This window comes from Cupressus sempervirens, chromosome 9 (assembly GCF_028749045.1).
Source record: "Cupressus sempervirens isolate cs-2001-9-10 chromosome 9, ASM2874904v1, whole genome shotgun sequence".
In the NCBI taxonomy this organism is placed as follows: Eukaryota; Viridiplantae; Streptophyta; class Pinopsida; order Cupressales; family Cupressaceae; genus Cupressus; species Cupressus sempervirens.
In genome coordinates this window covers 816,712,025-816,729,270 of record NC_143126.1, presented here as the reverse complement: position 1 = coordinate 816,729,270, position 17,246 = coordinate 816,712,025, and the positions used below count along the sequence as shown (strand labels likewise).

General features: G+C 39.9%; 1 protein-coding gene across 2 annotated transcripts in view; it reads right to left on the bottom strand.

Moving 5' to 3' along the window:
- Positions 1-17,246, bottom strand: part of LOC149541192 (uncharacterized) — a 116,125-nt gene that overhangs the window by 97,645 nt on the left and 1,234 nt on the right. The gene's annotated exons all lie outside the window — the stretch shown is intronic.

The following is a 17,246-nucleotide window of genomic DNA, read 5'->3' as shown; positions in this document are numbered from 1 at the left end:
CTAATTTATTTATACATACTTATCATATGTTCTGACTTAATATCATGCAAGAACCTGCGACTTCTAAATAGGTTATTAAAATGACTTCAAGGCTATAGTCCTCGAGAATTGGTTGATACTCTTCGAGAATTGGTTGATATAAATTATCTGTGTATTCTTGCGTCTTTATATTCAGTTTTGATGAAATTCTGAGGGATGTGTGACAAATTTATCTCATTCAGATATATATATATTGAGTCTAATGAGTTTTTGAGATATAATTCCTTACTTTTAAGGTAAACTCTGAGATTGCATTTTGTTTTGAGTATTATATAACCTGTGTTCATTGACTCTGATTCTCAGAATCATGTATTTTGTATGATGTGTATGCTGATTTGACTCTGTGTGAAAGCCTGTGATTATACTGGCAGGTTATTCTGGAAGATGACCGGTTCTCATTTTCCTTTATGGTAACATTGTTATTAACACATCTTGTTCATCAAGTTCTATGCTTAATATATGAATGTTGATCTGCACTTGTTCAAATTTTTGTTCATATTGTAGGTGTGTTAAGATCAGACTTTAAATTCCTTACATTTAAGGTAAACTCTGAGATTGCATTTTGTTTTGAGTATTATATTACCTGTGTTCATTGACTGTGATTCTCAGAATCATATATTTTGTATGATGTGTATGCTGATTTGACTTTGTGTGAAAGCCTGTGATTATACTGGCAGGTTATTCTGGAAGATGACCGGTTCTCATTTTCCTTTATGCTAACATCGTTATTGAGTATCATATCTTGTTCATCAAGTTCTATGCTTATCATATTGTTGCCAAGTAGTAGTCTTCCCCTTTAAAAGCTTGAAGTCATTGCTAGAGGTGAGAGTGTTTCCAAGAGAGATGTGTCTAAGTATGTTTTAGGTCACTTACTTCTCATCTTTCCCAAGTGCTCTACTTTCTTTGTTTGCCGGTTTCCTTTTGCATTACCTTTACCCATCACCTAAGCAGGTTTCCTGTTTTTCCAATGCGTGCGGGGTTTAGGTGATCTAGGCATGGTCGGGGTATGTTTTGGCATCTTTCCAATGTGAAGTAAGTTTTTCCGCACCTCATTATCTGTTATCTTGCTCTAACATTTCATGTCCCATGGATTCCAAGTTTTCAAGCTGATTTTCCCCTTAAGCGAACTACATCAAGTGCGAATCCGAAGCATGAAGCTGTGACAGTGATTGATAGGTTGTGAGTATGATTTTGTCAATGCCCAAAGGTCTACAAAGCAGTGGATAGAAGCCAAAGTGAGTCTCATTAAAATTTGGGGAGCTAAGATCAAGCACTACAAGGGAACATGGGTCTATGATTTTTCTGCTGCATATTCATGGAAATGAAGTTGTTTTGTTTTGTTCCTGAAGCTGTATGAACTTAAGCCAAATCTCAGCCCCAATGATCAAATAGAGTGAGCATGATGTTGAAAGAACCATTTAAAGGCTCATAACCAGTAAGGCATGCTCGAGTTTTAGCATCGGGGCCATCAAATTGAAGTGAAAGGTTGAATGTTGTTTGTTGTGCTTCAATCCAGAAAACATTGTTGAGAGAGGGGTTTCTGTCCCAAGGCAATAAAAAAAGGTTACTTCTCTGGATGCTCTGAGAATAGAAAGTCAAGTCACTCTAACGTACGAATATCCTTCGGAGATGCTCAGAAGATACTTCTGGAGAAGTTAGTGATGGAAATGTGAGCCTGATATAAAGGAAATGCAGTATTAAAAGCCTTAGGCAGAAAGTGGAAGAGCGGAGTGCACAAGCTAGCCAAAGGATTACTCCCTGTGTTGCAATTCCGAATAAAAGGAAAATGGGTTTGTGGAAAAGCTTTCTCTCTCTCCCACAAACATTAACATCATTAAGTATATCTGCATTCTAGATTTTGAAGCGAAGTAAGGCACTTCCTGTAAAGCTAAAGTATTTGTAGTGTTAAATGATTCTTAAGTAAAGTAAGAGTGCTTTGGATAACTTAGTATTTTATGTGCAAATGAACGGAAAGTTTAAATAGCCGTTACTCATGGAATTAAATGCAAATTCTGCCGTTATAATCATTGGCCGAACTTAATTTCGTTCATGTGGCACCAACGTTCTAATTCCTAAAGCTATTTCATTGGAATTGCATGCAATTTGTTTCTTCAAGTATATTTAAACGGCTATTTATCAAGAACTAGATCCTGTGCAATCATAGCAAATGGCAATCAGAGCTGTTGGTTATGATAAGCTAATTGACCTGGAGAGTGAGTTAAAAGAGCTTACAGACACATCCTTCAAATTCTACGATTTGGGTGGCCTTCATAGGAGACTTAATTCTCAACCCATTCGCCCAATCACTAAGAAACTCAAAGAGAGTGAACTGGCTGAAGCAGCTGGTTTTCCTATGGCAATGCATGCACCTGAGCTCGTAAGGGAATGCATAGAAAGATACAACCTGGAAACAAAGCAGATTTTGTTTCCTAACTAGTCTATTCTCATATCAATCAACAAGGCACTGATGAAGTCCACATTTGGCATCCCCGTCAAGGAGCAGTATTGTGATGTAGATTTCGGGTCTTCTGTGTCCATGTTCAATGAAAAGAAGACCCTCAGACGGGAAGACATGCAGAGGACCTGGTTCCAGACTGCCCACTCAAAGAAGAGCAAAATGTCGAAGACTCTGTTTGGCACAAATCTGAAACGAGAGATTGTGGACATCCTCGCACTCCTCAGAATGAAAGGAAAAGAGGAGATTTTGGAGTTCATCAAGCACCACTTCTTCCTCGTACAAGTAATCTGTGCTAAGGATATGCGAATCGATTGAGCACAGATCATTTGTGATGAGCTTGCCTCATGGTTGAATTCGGCCAGAGGATTCAAGCAAGTCTACATGTCCTCTTATTTGATCTATGCTTTGGCAACCCACCTCTTGTGGCCCGGCCTCCCTAGCATCCCAAATTATGATTAATGCACCAAAGTTTATGAATTCTACCCACATCTGCAATTACAAAGAAGCTATGAGGAGTACGTAGCTGTCAACGATGCCTTCACAATGAGACTATGTCGAGAATTGCAAGGATGCCCTGAAAGGAGATTCTCACCAGAGGCAATCTCGGCCATAAGCCAATTTGGATGCTCATTCATCCAATTTCCGAGTTTCTCCTGTTTGAGAATGGGAGCCTATGACGGATTTCCTAAGAGGTTGCCAATATATCCGTAGGACAAGGTGGTTCTAGTCGAACTGTGTCGACAGATCCTTGAAGTGAACACCTTCTCAAGAAGATAGTTGGGATCCCATTCCCTAAAGTGGTTGGCCCGTATTCATGTGCCTCCAGATCAAATGCTCAAAATTTGGTTACGAGCTTTGAGAGCAAGATTAAGTTGTTAGACTATGAGGTGCTCAGGCCTCAATATGATCCAGATAACTTTGTAAGGGATCATCTGAAGTTGGGAAATGCCTACAAGCATGTCTCGGATATTGAGGAATTCTGATCTGGGTGTCTCAATGAGTACCAAACTCGAGAGAGCTTTTGGTCGTGACTAACCATTGATGAGATAAAATTATATAACGATTTTGTTGATGTTCCTAACCTTGTAGATGATGGAGCCTACATGCACTCGACTTCTTATGAGAAGATCAAGGGGCACACCAATCTTATCTACACCACCTACAGATTTAGTCATTGACACCATGGAGGTTCTCATGCAGGGGATAATCAAGAGAACAGACAAATGGGTGGAGTGGACACGAGCAAGGAAAAAGACGACTGGAAGTACTAGTTCTACGGGTGGAGAATCAACTGGAGAAGCCCAATCAGCCACAGCAACAACCACTATAGCCACTACATCAACATCTAGTGGAGACTAGCCTCCAGAAAAGAATGTGCCACTCACCCCTACTTGCAGAGCTGGCCCTCTTTCGAACATTGGGAAGACTGGGGAGAAGGATGATGGTAAGGATAAGGGGAAAGAACAAGAAACATCAATGACCAAGTCATCTTCCCCAGTTCAAGTCATCAATTTGGATGGCGATACTAACCCCATGGATGCCCAGGAACAGGAAGCATCTCAGCAAGGGATACTTTAGCCCTTTTAATGACCAAGGTAACTGCCTTCCCTGTTGCTTCCCAGAGAAAGCCAACTCCATTAATGCCGAGGAAGCTGTTTGACCCCACTACATTACAATCCGCTATCAATGTGCTCTCTACGAAGTCTTGGCTTGAAGAGACTATTGATAGGAAGAAGAGGAGATACGAGGATGCAGCCCCATCAAAGGACTTGATCACACAAGTCACTTCCTCTCAACCATCCAAGAGGACATAGAAGCAAAAGATAATTTTTGCACTAGCAACGGATTCAACAACTGGCCACATGCTAGTTGAGATTGTTGAGCCACAGAAAGAGGGCAAATTTCATGAGCTCTCAAAGGATGATTTCTAGATCAGGGCAGTTGATCTTGGCATCAGAGTTCACAACTCCATGGTAAACATGTGGAAGTCAACTAATGAGAAAAATCGAGGATATGCTAGAAGAGCTTAGAGCAGAGAAGGAAATAATAAAACTAAAAGCCTCGAAAAAGGAATTAGTGGAATACATAAGGTCGGCACTTGGAAGCATGTCTTCGAGTCAATTTGACCTAAATGCAGAGGAGAACAAGAACTTACTCCTAAAGTTGCAACAAGAAAGACAATTCGGGCAGGTAGGCGAGCATGGGTAGATCAGATGAAGGCTCAAGGTCCCCCACTGGTTGAAAACTTGGGAAGCCTAGTATTGGATGCTCACAAGCTCAGGGAAGCGGCTTCAAACCATTAGACAACCATATAGAAGGCAGCAAACAAGCTGAGAAAGCAATTGGCCCTTCTACAAGAAGTGATAGACATGAAGACAAATGTGGCCATTGCTCACGGGATTCTAAAGACTGGCAAGGAGTCACTAAAAATTTGTTTCAGTATTTGAAGATCTTGCACACAGAATCCTTTGTGTCTACTAATGGCAAGCTTGTAAACATTGAAAGAATGAAATCAAAGTTCTTGGCATTTGTCGACGAAGCTATTGACCTGCTCAACTTCCAAGTGTCCAAGAGTCAGGAACTGTCCAACAACGGATGCAATCATAAAGAGGGAAGTGGAGAAATTCCAGTCAAGGGTGGCCAGAATTGATGAAATGATGGAAATGCATGATTACTGGATGGTCCGAGCTGACAATATCATCATTCTAGATGTCGAAGAGCTAGATAAAGTAACGGAAGCCATGAAATCTTATAAAGCTAAATCAATTACTTCTAAGAAGACATGATGTTCTGATGCTTTTCCAGACACCTGTCATTCTTCCCCTCCTCTTTCTTTTGTTGCCATTCATGGCATTTTGTCAATCTCTGTAACGGACAATGATTCATGCTTGTCCTATTTTTTAAATTATTCTGTTTAGAGATGCTCTACGAAGCAATTATCCAATGTAACCGGCCATTTTGAGAAGGCCTATAAATGCAATCTTTGATGAAGTTAATAAGATCGGCAAAATTTACTTTGGGCAAACCCCTATAGTTGGGACTACTGTGTGAGACTCTGAGTTCATTTTTACTTTTGTTGTTCATTTTAGTTTAGAGTATAGTATTTGGAATGAATGTACCAATGTTGAAAGTTGAATGAATATGAATGAACTTGGTTTTGTTTCCTTCGTTCAATGGAATGTATGTCTTACTTTCTTTAGCAGAAGCATCTCGTTTGTTTTGTATGTTGTACGCTCTAGTTTGTGTGTTTAGGATAGTTTGTTGCATAAGGAGGCCGGAAGATTGTGTGTGGAGCAGCTGAGAGATAGACAATCTGGGAATTGTCAAAGCGTTAGCTAACTCTGTAATCCAGGAATACCTATTTCACCATCTTTTCCTTTCTTCCTGCTGTCGTAGCTAGTAATGCATGTTTCCATTTCTTGCATCTAGGTTGTAATAGATTTCATTTTGGGAGTTATTCCCCCTCCTTTGCCTAGGTTGTTTAAGGTGTTGAGAAACTTGGTTTTTGCCTCTTCTACCCTCAAGTTAAGAGCATACCCTCAAAACCCAAAAGACAAAATTCATTGCATATCTTGCATCCATAAGGGAGTTCTACCTTTCGATTCAAGGGTTTTTGATAGATTACTACACTGACCCATTCTATTGTTAACTTCTTTGTTTACCATAAGCCATTGGGCAGTCAAAGAGTCAAGATATAAACCAAATATCAAGGAAAACAAACTGCTAACCAACACATATGAATGTTGATCTGCACTTGTTCAATTTTTTGTTCATATTGTATGTGTGTTTAGATCAGACTTCAAAGAGGTAAGTGTTCTATGATTTTTGTATATAATTGGAAATGGAGTATATCCTCGCGTTGATCTCTATGATAAGTGGATCTTATGAATCTCTCTTCCTTGAAGGATGCAGTGGGATGATGAGAGATTAAGCAATGTTGTTTGCAGTCTTGATACTAAATTGGTGGCACAATATCAAAATTAAAAGAGGAAGATCATATTTAGAGAGAGAGAGACTCTTCAACTTCAAAGGGAGGTTATGTGACAAAGGGAGATGTCCAACCCTTTGTAAATTTATGCAATAGTCAGCTATCTTATTGTTGTGAACAAAGTTGTCCCTGCTGAGAGGGAGTCTCTATTAAGAGAAAATCTCAGTTATAAATGCATTCTTCTTTGGGAGAAGTTTGAGGTGAATGCCCTCGCTCCACCCTCCACAAGTGTGTACAATGGACCACCCTCTACAAATAGGCATGGTGGAAATGCATTCTTCTCTGGGAGAAGTCCGAGGTGAAAGCTCTCATTCCACCCTCTACGGGGCATGGTGAAAATGCATTCTTCTCTGGGAGAAATCTGAGGTGAAAGCTCTTGTTCTACCCTCTGCAAGTAGGTATGTTGGACCACCCTTACAAGTAGGCATGGTGAAAGTGAACTCTTACTTGAAAGCCATGTGTATGATTCCATTTTATGTGCTTATGAAGTAACTGTTAGAGTAAAGCATTGATTTAATTTCATTTATTAAATTCGCTTTACTCCCTTCTTAAGATTTTACTTTATGCACCTTTTGCATCTCTATTTAATAATTAATTAGTAATTATTAAATAGCTTTTCCTTTTTAGGTTACCCTTTTTAGGATTTTGATCTCCTTTTATAAGGATTGATCTCCTTTGTATTTAGTCATTTTTTCCATTTCTGAAAATACATTAGCATATTTTTCAGAGCAAAACCCTTTGCCTCCTCTTGTCTTTTTCTTCTGTGACAGGTTTTTGCATGCAGGTATTCAAAGGCTTTGTGGATTTGTATTGATCAAATCCTTCATGGTATCAGAGCCAGATCTGCTACAGCTTGTTCGTTATTTGGAGAAAAAGGAAAACGAGGGTTTGACAGAACAGATCTGTAATTTTTTTGGGTATTTTTTGAGAAAACAGGGACGTCACTATTTTTTGGACGGACGTCACGGATGGATCCAGAAGGTGTCAAAACCCCTGTTTCCATATAAAGTATGTCCGATTTGGACAACGTTGCTCCAGGAGGCAAAAAAACTTTTGCCCAGCAGGGCCGTACGGCCTTCTGCACGCAGTTCGAGGTGATATTTTAAAAAAATCAAAAAAACGGCCGCAGGCCGTTTTTCGGCCTGCAGACTCGTTTTTCGGCACGATGACCTGTTTTCCGAGGACTACCCGGCGGCATCTTTTACCGACGTCGTTTTTTCGTTTTCCGACGGCCGTTCTCCACCACCTCCACTCAGCTCAGGGCTAATCTCCGCTCCGCCAAAGCGTTGAGCCACCCGAGCTCCGCTCTGTCGCCACCAATGGTGGCGCATTTTTTTTTTTTTTTTTTTTTAAATAATAATAATTTTTATTGCCAATGGGGGGCCTTGCCGTTTTTTTGCGATAACTCTCGCATACGGGGGTCTTTTTCAATTCCGAAAAAAGCGTCAAAAAGCTAATTCAGAGACGGACATGATGCAAAAGGAATTTTTGGATTTTTTTTCCAAATTGATACCTGTTTTGGCATTTGAAGTCTATTGATGACATCTATCTTCCGGGGGGCATAACTTCTTCGTTATAGCTCCGTTTTTCGATCCGAAAAAAGCGCCGGAAAGCTCTTTTTGAGCACTTTCCAGATTCTCAGTCTTTTCACCAGTATTTGGTACTAGGTATTTTTTATTTGTATTTGAAGTTTTTTTTTCTCTTATCTCATTTACGCAATCTATTTGTAAGTTGGGGTTCGGTTTATTGCATTGTGGGGGGTGTTTTTATATTTATTTCTGTTATTATATCAGTATATCAAAAAACACAAAAAAAACCCTTTCTAAAACAATGGCCAAGACCACTTCTTCTCTAGAACTTCTAACCCCTCATAATTATCACACCTGGAAGACCTCAATGACTCGGCTTCTCCAGTCAAAAGGGTTGTGGTCATGTTTAGGTGTTGTTCAGCCTATTCTTCAGAGGCCTTTTGAGATCATGCAGCATCGAAACAAAATGAATGAGGCAATCGGATTGATTGCATTAGAGGTATCAGATAGTTTACAGTTTCATTTGGATGGGTGTAATACTCCTTTGGCTATGTGGACCAAGCTTGAAGGCTTGTTTGGTACTGTGAACGAGTTCAGGGCACTTCAGATAGAGACAGAGCTTACAACACTTGCACTAGATTCCTTTCCGACTATTGATGACTTCTTGATGAAGTTTACTCAACAGAGATCCTTGTTGCAGAGTTGTGGAAAGACGAAGACTGATACTGAGTGCATCTATTTGATTCTCTCAAAGCTTCAAGGGAATTTTCAGATATTTGCTTCCACATTCTATTCCACCAAAGATGCTTTGGGGAATCGATTTATTATGCCTTCTTTTCAGGTCTTTTGTGATCGCTTGACTAAGGAGCAGTCAAAACTCACATAATTTGATACTATGACTAGTTCTCAGAGAAAGGCATTGGTAGCTCAAACATCTACAGGAAAGCCGAAGCCAAAACCGAAGCAAAAGACAGATTCAGCAGGCAGTGAGAGTTCCTCCAAGCCTCCTCCCAAATCAAATGCTCGGAAGCCCTCTCAGAAGGGTAATACTTCTAAGTCTGGTGAGTCTTCCTCCAAGACTAAGAAGTATACAGGTGAACCTTGCAGTTTTCGTGGCAAGGAAGGACATCCAATTTCCAGGTGTTGGAAACGTCTTGAGGCATTAGAGGAGGCTATGCAGCAGTCTAGTATTGCTTCTCCGAAGCCTCCACCTCCACCTACAGGGAAAGGACATGCTCTTTCTGCACGCGCATTGTCCTCTCCAGCTTCTTGGATTCTTGATTCTGGAGCTTCCCATCATATGACACACTCACTTGATTTGGTTACCTCACTTGCTCAGAGTGTTACTACACAGATTGCAATTGGTGACTCTTCTCAGCTTTCAGTCACAAGTTCAGGAACTATCTCTTTAGAGGGTGGTTCACTACAGGATGTTCTCTTGGTTCCAACCATTTCTGCGAACCTCCTGTCTATCTTTCAGATTTGTCATTCAGGCTCTGGAAAGACAGTTGAGTTCTCACCACATGATGTGGTTATTCGAGACCTCCATGATCTTGATTTTGTTATTGCTACAGGGAGTGTTGATCTTCAGTCTCACTTATATCAGTTCGATGGCTTTGAGAGCTCTGATTCTACAGGTGTTTCTCTCATTGCTCATGCAGACACAGTGAGCAAACTTTGGCATGAGCGTTTTGGCCATGTCAACTACAGATACTTACAGCAGATGAGTACACAGGAGCTAGTGATTGGATTACCTCAGATCTCTTGTACTGACGGTGTGTGTCACGGTTGTGCACTTGGCAAACATCATAGAGATCCTTTTCCAACAGGTCGATCCACACGTGCTAAGGCACCATTGGAGTTGATACATAGTGATCTTATGTCATTTCCCACTCCATCTTTTTCAGGTGCTCGATATGTGCTCACCTTCATTGATGACTTCTCCAGACGCACATGGGTGTACTTTTTGAAGTACAAGTCTGATGTCTTTGATTCATTTCGAATCTTTAAGACCTTTGTGGAGAAGCAGTCTAGTCTTTTCGTCAGGCGTATCCGCACTGACAATAGGGGGGAATATGTGAATCAGTCTTTCAGAGATTTTTGCACTGAGCATGGTTTACAACATCAATTCTCTATTCCCCATACACCTCAGCAGAATGGGGTTGCTGAGAGAAAAAATAGGACATTACGGGAGATGGCCAATTGTATGATACAGTCTTGTGCTATGAGTTCTTCATTTTGGGCTGAAACTATCAATTGTGCCAACTATATTCAGAATCGGATGCCTCATAAGGCATTGCGACACATGACTCCTGAGGAGGCTTGGACTCATGTCAAGCCTGATGTTTCTACTTTCCGCATTTTTGGTAGTGAGGCTTGGGCATTTATTCCAGATGCTCAGTGAAAAGCCATGGAGAAGAAGAGTCGACCACTCATTTTTGTTGGCTACTGTGAGGATGTGAAAGCGTACAAGTTGTTTGATCCTGATTCCGGAGATATCTTGTTTCGGCAAGATGTTCAGTTTGATGAGCATTATCCTTCTATGGATCCTCCATCTTCAACTACTTCTTCACTACCCAGTCCTTCATCTACTCCTCTACAGGACTATGCCTCCTCTGAGGAAGATCTTGAGATTGATCCCCCTTTGCCTCCTCCACCAGATGTTCCGCGAGTGCCCAAGTGGGCTCGTGATACTGTTGATGCAGCTGGACCTCTGGCAGGTGATCCTACAGATGTTCGTCATACTCGTTCTCAGACTGCAGGTAGTGGCCTTTTGAGTCATGCCATTTCTGATGATCCTCAAAATTTTTCACAGGCGTCAGGACATTCAAAGTGGGATAGGGCAATGGATGAGGAGTATTCTTCTTTGATGAAGAACCACACATGGGATCAAAGTTGGTTCGGTGCCGTTGGGTGTACCGTACCAAGTATGCTGCAGATGGTTCTATTGATAGGTACAAGGCACGTCTTGTTGCAAAGGGTTTCACACAGGTTGAGGGTATTGATTACTCTAAAACCTTTGCCCATGTTGCCAAGATGAACTCTATTCACCTTGTACTCTCTCTAGCAGCTTCACAGAAATGGACCGTTTTTCAGATGGATGTGAAGAGTGCCTTTTTGCATGGAGACCTACATGAGGAGATCTATATGGAGCAGCCTCATGGTTTTGTGCAGGACTCTTCATTGGTATGCCGGCTTCAGAGGTCTTTATATGGGCTCAAACAGGCCCCTAGGGCTTGGTATGAGAAGATGGATTCCTTCTTGCTTGCTTCCCACTTCACACGGTGTCATTCTAATCCTACAGTTTACATTCAGCGTCATGGGGCTGACTTATTGATACTTGTGCTTTATGTTAATGACCTCATCATCACAGGAAGCTCAGTCTCCATGATACAAGGTGTTCAACAAGCATTGAGGGAGCAGTTTGAGATGACAGATCTTGGCCTTCTGCACTATTTTTTGGGCCTACAGGTTGTTCAGTCTTCAGATGGGATAGCCATACTCCAGCAGAAGTATGCTCATGATATGCTTCAGAGATTCGGCATGCTTGATTGCAAGCCTGCCCCCACACCTTTTCAGTCAGGTGTTGTTTTATCTACCACTTGCTCTACTCCTACAGTGGATTCTACTCTATATAGACAGCTTGTGGGTAGTTTGTTGTACTTGACACACACACCTCCTGATATTTCCTTTGCGGTTGGACTTGTCTCTCGATTCTCCCATGATCCTCATGAGAGTCATTGGCAAGCATCCAAACGTATCTTAAGGTATATTAGAGGTACAACATGTTATGGCATTCACTACACATCAGGGGATCCTCACATTGTTGGTTTCACAGATTCAGACTGGGCTGGTGACATTGATGATCGCAAGTCTACTTCTAGTTTTGTATTTTGTCTTGGTTCTCGTCCTATCACATGGTCTTGCAAAAAGCAGCATGCTCACGCATTATCATCTACAGAGGCAGAATACAGGGCAGTTGTATTAGCTAGTCAGGAGGTTTTGTGGCTTCGACAGTTGATGACAGAGTTTGGATCTCCTCCTGATAGTCCCACCTTTCTATGGTGTGACAGTCAGAGTGCTATACACATTTCACGCAACCCTGTTGAGCATCAGCGGACCAAGCACATTGAGCTTCACATGCACTTCATCAGGCATCTCATTCAGGATGGTGCTTTGAGCTTGGAGTACATTCCTACTACTGAGCAGGTTGCAAACATCTTCACTAAACCTTTTGCATCCCCGCAGTATCTTCAGCTGCGTTCTATGCTTGGGGTGAAGGAAGTTGTCCTTGGGAAGTCTCAGTGATGAGTCCTTCCTTCCTTCTTTTTACTGCTATCTCTCTTTGGAGTAGAGTTTTTCCCACTGGGTTTTCTCTATTTCTCCGTTTCATAGAGATTTAGTTGTTATTGGGTACCTCATCAGGCCTTGTTGCTGGGACCCAAGTTTGCTTTAAGCTTTGCATTGTAGTTTCCTTGCTCTTTTTGCATTGTTTGTAGCTGCATTGTTGCTCATCTTAAGGGGGGGTGTTAGAGTAAAGCATTGATTTAATTTCATTTATTAAATTCGCTTTACTCCCTTCTTAAGATTTTACTTTATGCACCTTTTTGCATCTCTATTTAATAATTAATTAGTAATTATTAAATAGCTTTTCCTTTTTAGGTTACTCTTTTTAGGATTTTGATCTCCTTTTATAAGGATTGATCTCCTTTGTATTTGGTCATCTTTTCCATTTCTGAAAATACATTAGCATATTTTTCAGAGCAAAACCCTTTGCCTCCTCTTGTCTTTTTCTTCTGTGACAGGTTTTTGCATGCAAGTATTCGAAGGCTTTGTGGATTTGTATTGATCAAATCCTTCAGTAACTATGGTGAATTATGCTATGCTGAGATAACATGTGTTATGTGATGTGAATTTATCATCTTTGGTTGCAGCTATGTGTGTTTGCCTGACTAAAGATCTCTCTCTTGCTAAGTGGGAATGTTTAAGATTGTAGCTGCAATAGAGATCTTTATCTCTGATTTATAAAATAGAAATATGTTTGTTATGACTGTTAGGTCATCTTCAGCTCAAAGAGGCATTTGTGATAATATTTAAAGATAATATTATTAAAAAGACATGTGTCATATGTCATGCAAAGAGGCATGCACATGGAAATATGAAATGGTGATTATTTGAAAATATGAAGGCTCTTGTATTAGTAATTTGAAGAGACCTTTGTGTGTAATATGAAGAGTCTCATTTCCATCTATCTATGTGATTGCTCAGTTTATTGTAAGAAATCAAGTGAAAGCTTTGTACTTGAACATTTTACTATCAATAAAAGAGATATTTTGCTGGTGTGGCCAGGTTTTTCCCTTCAAGTGGAAGGGTTTTCCCAGGATAAATGTAATGAGTCTTTTGTGTATTGTTTACCCTCTTTTATTGCTACTTATCTTTATTTCTAGGCAAAAACTTAACAAGAGAGACAGGAAGATGAGTTGGGGGAGCTCACCAGCTTGGTTGTTGAATTGAATGATGAAAAAGAAAGTGGCAGTTGAGCAAACAGTTGATGGTGGGGAAGAGATAGTGAGGAGGATAATGAAAAAGATAGAATGCCAGCCGAGCTACCATGTTACAAAGGAAAGTTCAGGTACGCACATTTTGCAAGTTGTTATTCCAAAGGTAAGGGGCATGGAACCACAAGATTACGACATAGAAGAGTATGAATTGGGGCTAGCTACCATGAAATAAGAGGTTGAAGAAGCACATGGATCTATTCAGACTTTAGAGAACGAGACAAGAAAGGAAGTTGGAAGAAAAAGACATACAAAAAGGAGAGCAAGTAGTTGAAAGAGTGCCTCAGACAGATAATAAATCCACTTCAACAAGCTTATCAGACTTTCATTCCTCCAATTCCTGGTTCCAATGGGTCAATGGATGGGTTAGGAGTAGGACTGACTGAGCAAGAAGCAAAGAGATGTGTAGCATAGGAATTTGAGGAGGCAAACACATTAATTGCAAGGTTCATCAAAGTTTATCATACTATGCTCTCTCTTCATGAATGATTTCAACAAATAATGAAGCAATGTGAAGATTTTTCATTAAGTCGGGAAGAAATGCTTTCCCCCTTACAAGCCCTCATTGAGGCACCACTGCATAGACTGATTAAGGATCAAGTGTTGAAGAGAGGACAAGATCTTGATTTTTGAACTTGGCAGTGTGCATTGCCTCACGAGGGTGATGTACTCAAACAAATAAAACCAGATTGTGCAAATACAAAGGAAGCTATTTTGGAAGTCAAGAATGATATAATAGAATATGTGAGAATCGTATTTCACTTAGAGGTGGAGATGATCAGAGATTTAACTGTTGAACTACTACAAGGAAAGATGAATAATATTACTTCATTGAAACAAGTCCACTTATGTATGAGAGTAGCTATAAAGTTTTCAAATTTCATGGCTATTTGTAACACAGCTGATTGGAAGACTTGTGCCACTTGTGCAACTGATGAAGGATATCATGAATATAGGCTTGGCTGGGTGCCAACTGTCCCCATGGAGGAGCTCAAGGAGATAGTCTCCAAGTTCAATGAATGTGAAAAAGGGGATGAGGATGAGGGGAACAATTCCCAAGAAGATGACATGATCTTTTGAATTTTCTCATTGGTTAGTCAATAAATGTTCCATTCTGATTGGCCCATTTGGTGCCAAGTGGCATAGGGCCAACATGGCCTTCTTTCTAATTGGCTCTAGGAAGTGGTGAAATTTTCTTAGTGGTCTTTTAAATGGTGACTTCTACAAGATCTCTCGTCTCATTGGCCCATTTGTTGGTGCATCTTATATGGTGGTTACACCTATTCTATTTTCTCATTGGTCCTTGAAAAGCAATGTATTTTTCTATTGGTCCACATGGTGGTCCCTAATTGTAATTGGGTGGGCATTTGGTATTTGTTAAGGGTGGCTAAAGAAACCATAATTAGGAATCATGTGGATTAATCTAGGGTGTTGATTCTAATTCAATCTTGGCCATTCATTGTAATTGAGCTCCCTATATAAGGTTTGCTCTCACCATTTGTAGAGGAGAATTGTCGCAAATATACTGCCAATTTTTCTCTACTATCCATTGGTGTGTCTTACATGGTGAATAATTGTGATTTTATTTGGATGTATTGCATGGTGATCTACATTCCTCACTAAGAATAAATTTGTATTCAAGTTGTTAAATAGAATTTACTTTGAATAATTTAGTTAGATAAGAGCAATTGTGAATACATGCTTGCTTGGTTCAATCAGACCAAATCACTAACAGCTTATTGATTGTAACTTGTAAGCCTTGCCTTGCGTAGTTGAATGGTATTTAAAAGCACTTAACTTCAATCCATGCGTAATCTTTGATTTGCATCTATAGATGGGATCAATGAAATGGTTGTGATTTGAAAATCATTTGAACACATCGTAGAAGTTTGCACTAGGTGAGTGGATTCAATGACAAGACTATATCTAGTAGATGTCCAAGGGTATTCACGCTTTCTTGCATCCTTAAGTAGAAGTAAAAACAATCTAGATGCACAAGTTTAAGTTAAATTGCATTTTGTAAGTTGGAAGTCAAAAGTATATTTTCATTGCACATTATAAAGCCATATCATTCGAAGACAAATTAACAAAGTCTTAGTGAACAGCATGAGTCGTGATACCTGCATATCACACTACTATCACTGAGTGAACATCCACCTTTAAGAAGGAACCTTGGAGTCACCTTATCATCTTTTGTTGCAGTCTTAGCATAAGAAATGTCTTTATCCAAAAGAGGATTCAATGTTCGGTGTTTCATGCTAAAATATTGAGTGTTCTATTGTCTATATTGTAAGTGAACAAAACTGATGCAGACACCCAGCTCAATGCAGATCCATATTTGAAATTTGGTATCATAAATTAACAAGAAGCAGAACACAGCAGATCCGTTTCCATTAATTTGGCATATTTTAACAAAACTCATAATCTAGCTCTCCTCCCTAACCTTCTACTTAGACCTCAACCCCTGGAAAACTTCTAGACTGGAAATCCTCCATTTAATTGCCTCCTACCCGACTAGAAATCAACAACTGTCTAACTGAAGATTTATTTCCTATATAGACTGAAATTAACATCAGATTTAATTCAGACATGATCCCCTCAACTAATAACTAAAGCTCAACAAAGCATGACTTAGTAATTACTAACGAACAGCCAAACAACTGGATGTGCTGGCATTTAACCTCCATTTAGGCTCCAAATGATTGGACAATCACCCACAATTTAATGTAGTTGAACTTGGACAGCCATTAAGCTGCATGCTCTGGAGTCTGCATCATTCTCCCTTTCTTTTTAAAATTTTGAACCTCCTGGTTCAAAGCTTATTTTCAAGAAAGTAAGCTTCAGCAAATAATAACCTAACAATTACATTTTATTTTAGGATGTCGGATTGTTGTTTATCCCAAGCTGCTACCACATCAAGGAAAGAGTTTGGAATAAAAACCATCCTTTAGCCTTGAGGACCGTAGCCATGGTGTTCCTTTCCACCAAATTAGATATCTCTTCAAATCGTCATATTTTTTCTTCTTTTGTTTCCGACCACTTGCTTAAAAAGAGATTCTCATTTTCCAATTGGTCTTCTTCCTCTTTTTCCAGCCACTTGAAGGTTTAGTCATTCTCCTCCATCCAAATAACAAATTAAAAACATATTTTAAATAGTTTTAGGGTTGCCATGAGGTATAGCGTCCGTGACAGAAAAAGAATTGCAAAACAAATATAAAATTCTTTTTTTTTTCCCTCCTGCCATCAAAAACAGCCAGCCATCCCTGGGACGGTCGAGGGCCATCCCAACTGTCCAAGGGACGATCAACATTGTCCGGAAACTTAATTGACTATTCACACGTTTCCGAACAGCTCCTGAAAATTTTGCTAGTCGGGGACACGTTGAAATGTTTCTAATCGTTTCCCCATCCCCAAACCGTTTCCGTATCTGAAACATGGGCATTTAGTCACATTTAGTCACTATTCTTATTGCTTTTGATTGTTAATGGAAAAAAAGAGCTAATTTGTAGATTGAAGAAATCCCTTTATAGGATAAAACAGTCGCCAAAGATAAGGTTTCAAACATTTGACATTTACGTGTTAAGGCTTGGTATTGTGTGAAGCAAAATTATTCAATCCGTGTAACAGAGTGATGAGCAATTCGCATTACCTGTTATTGACAACTAGTTGAAAAC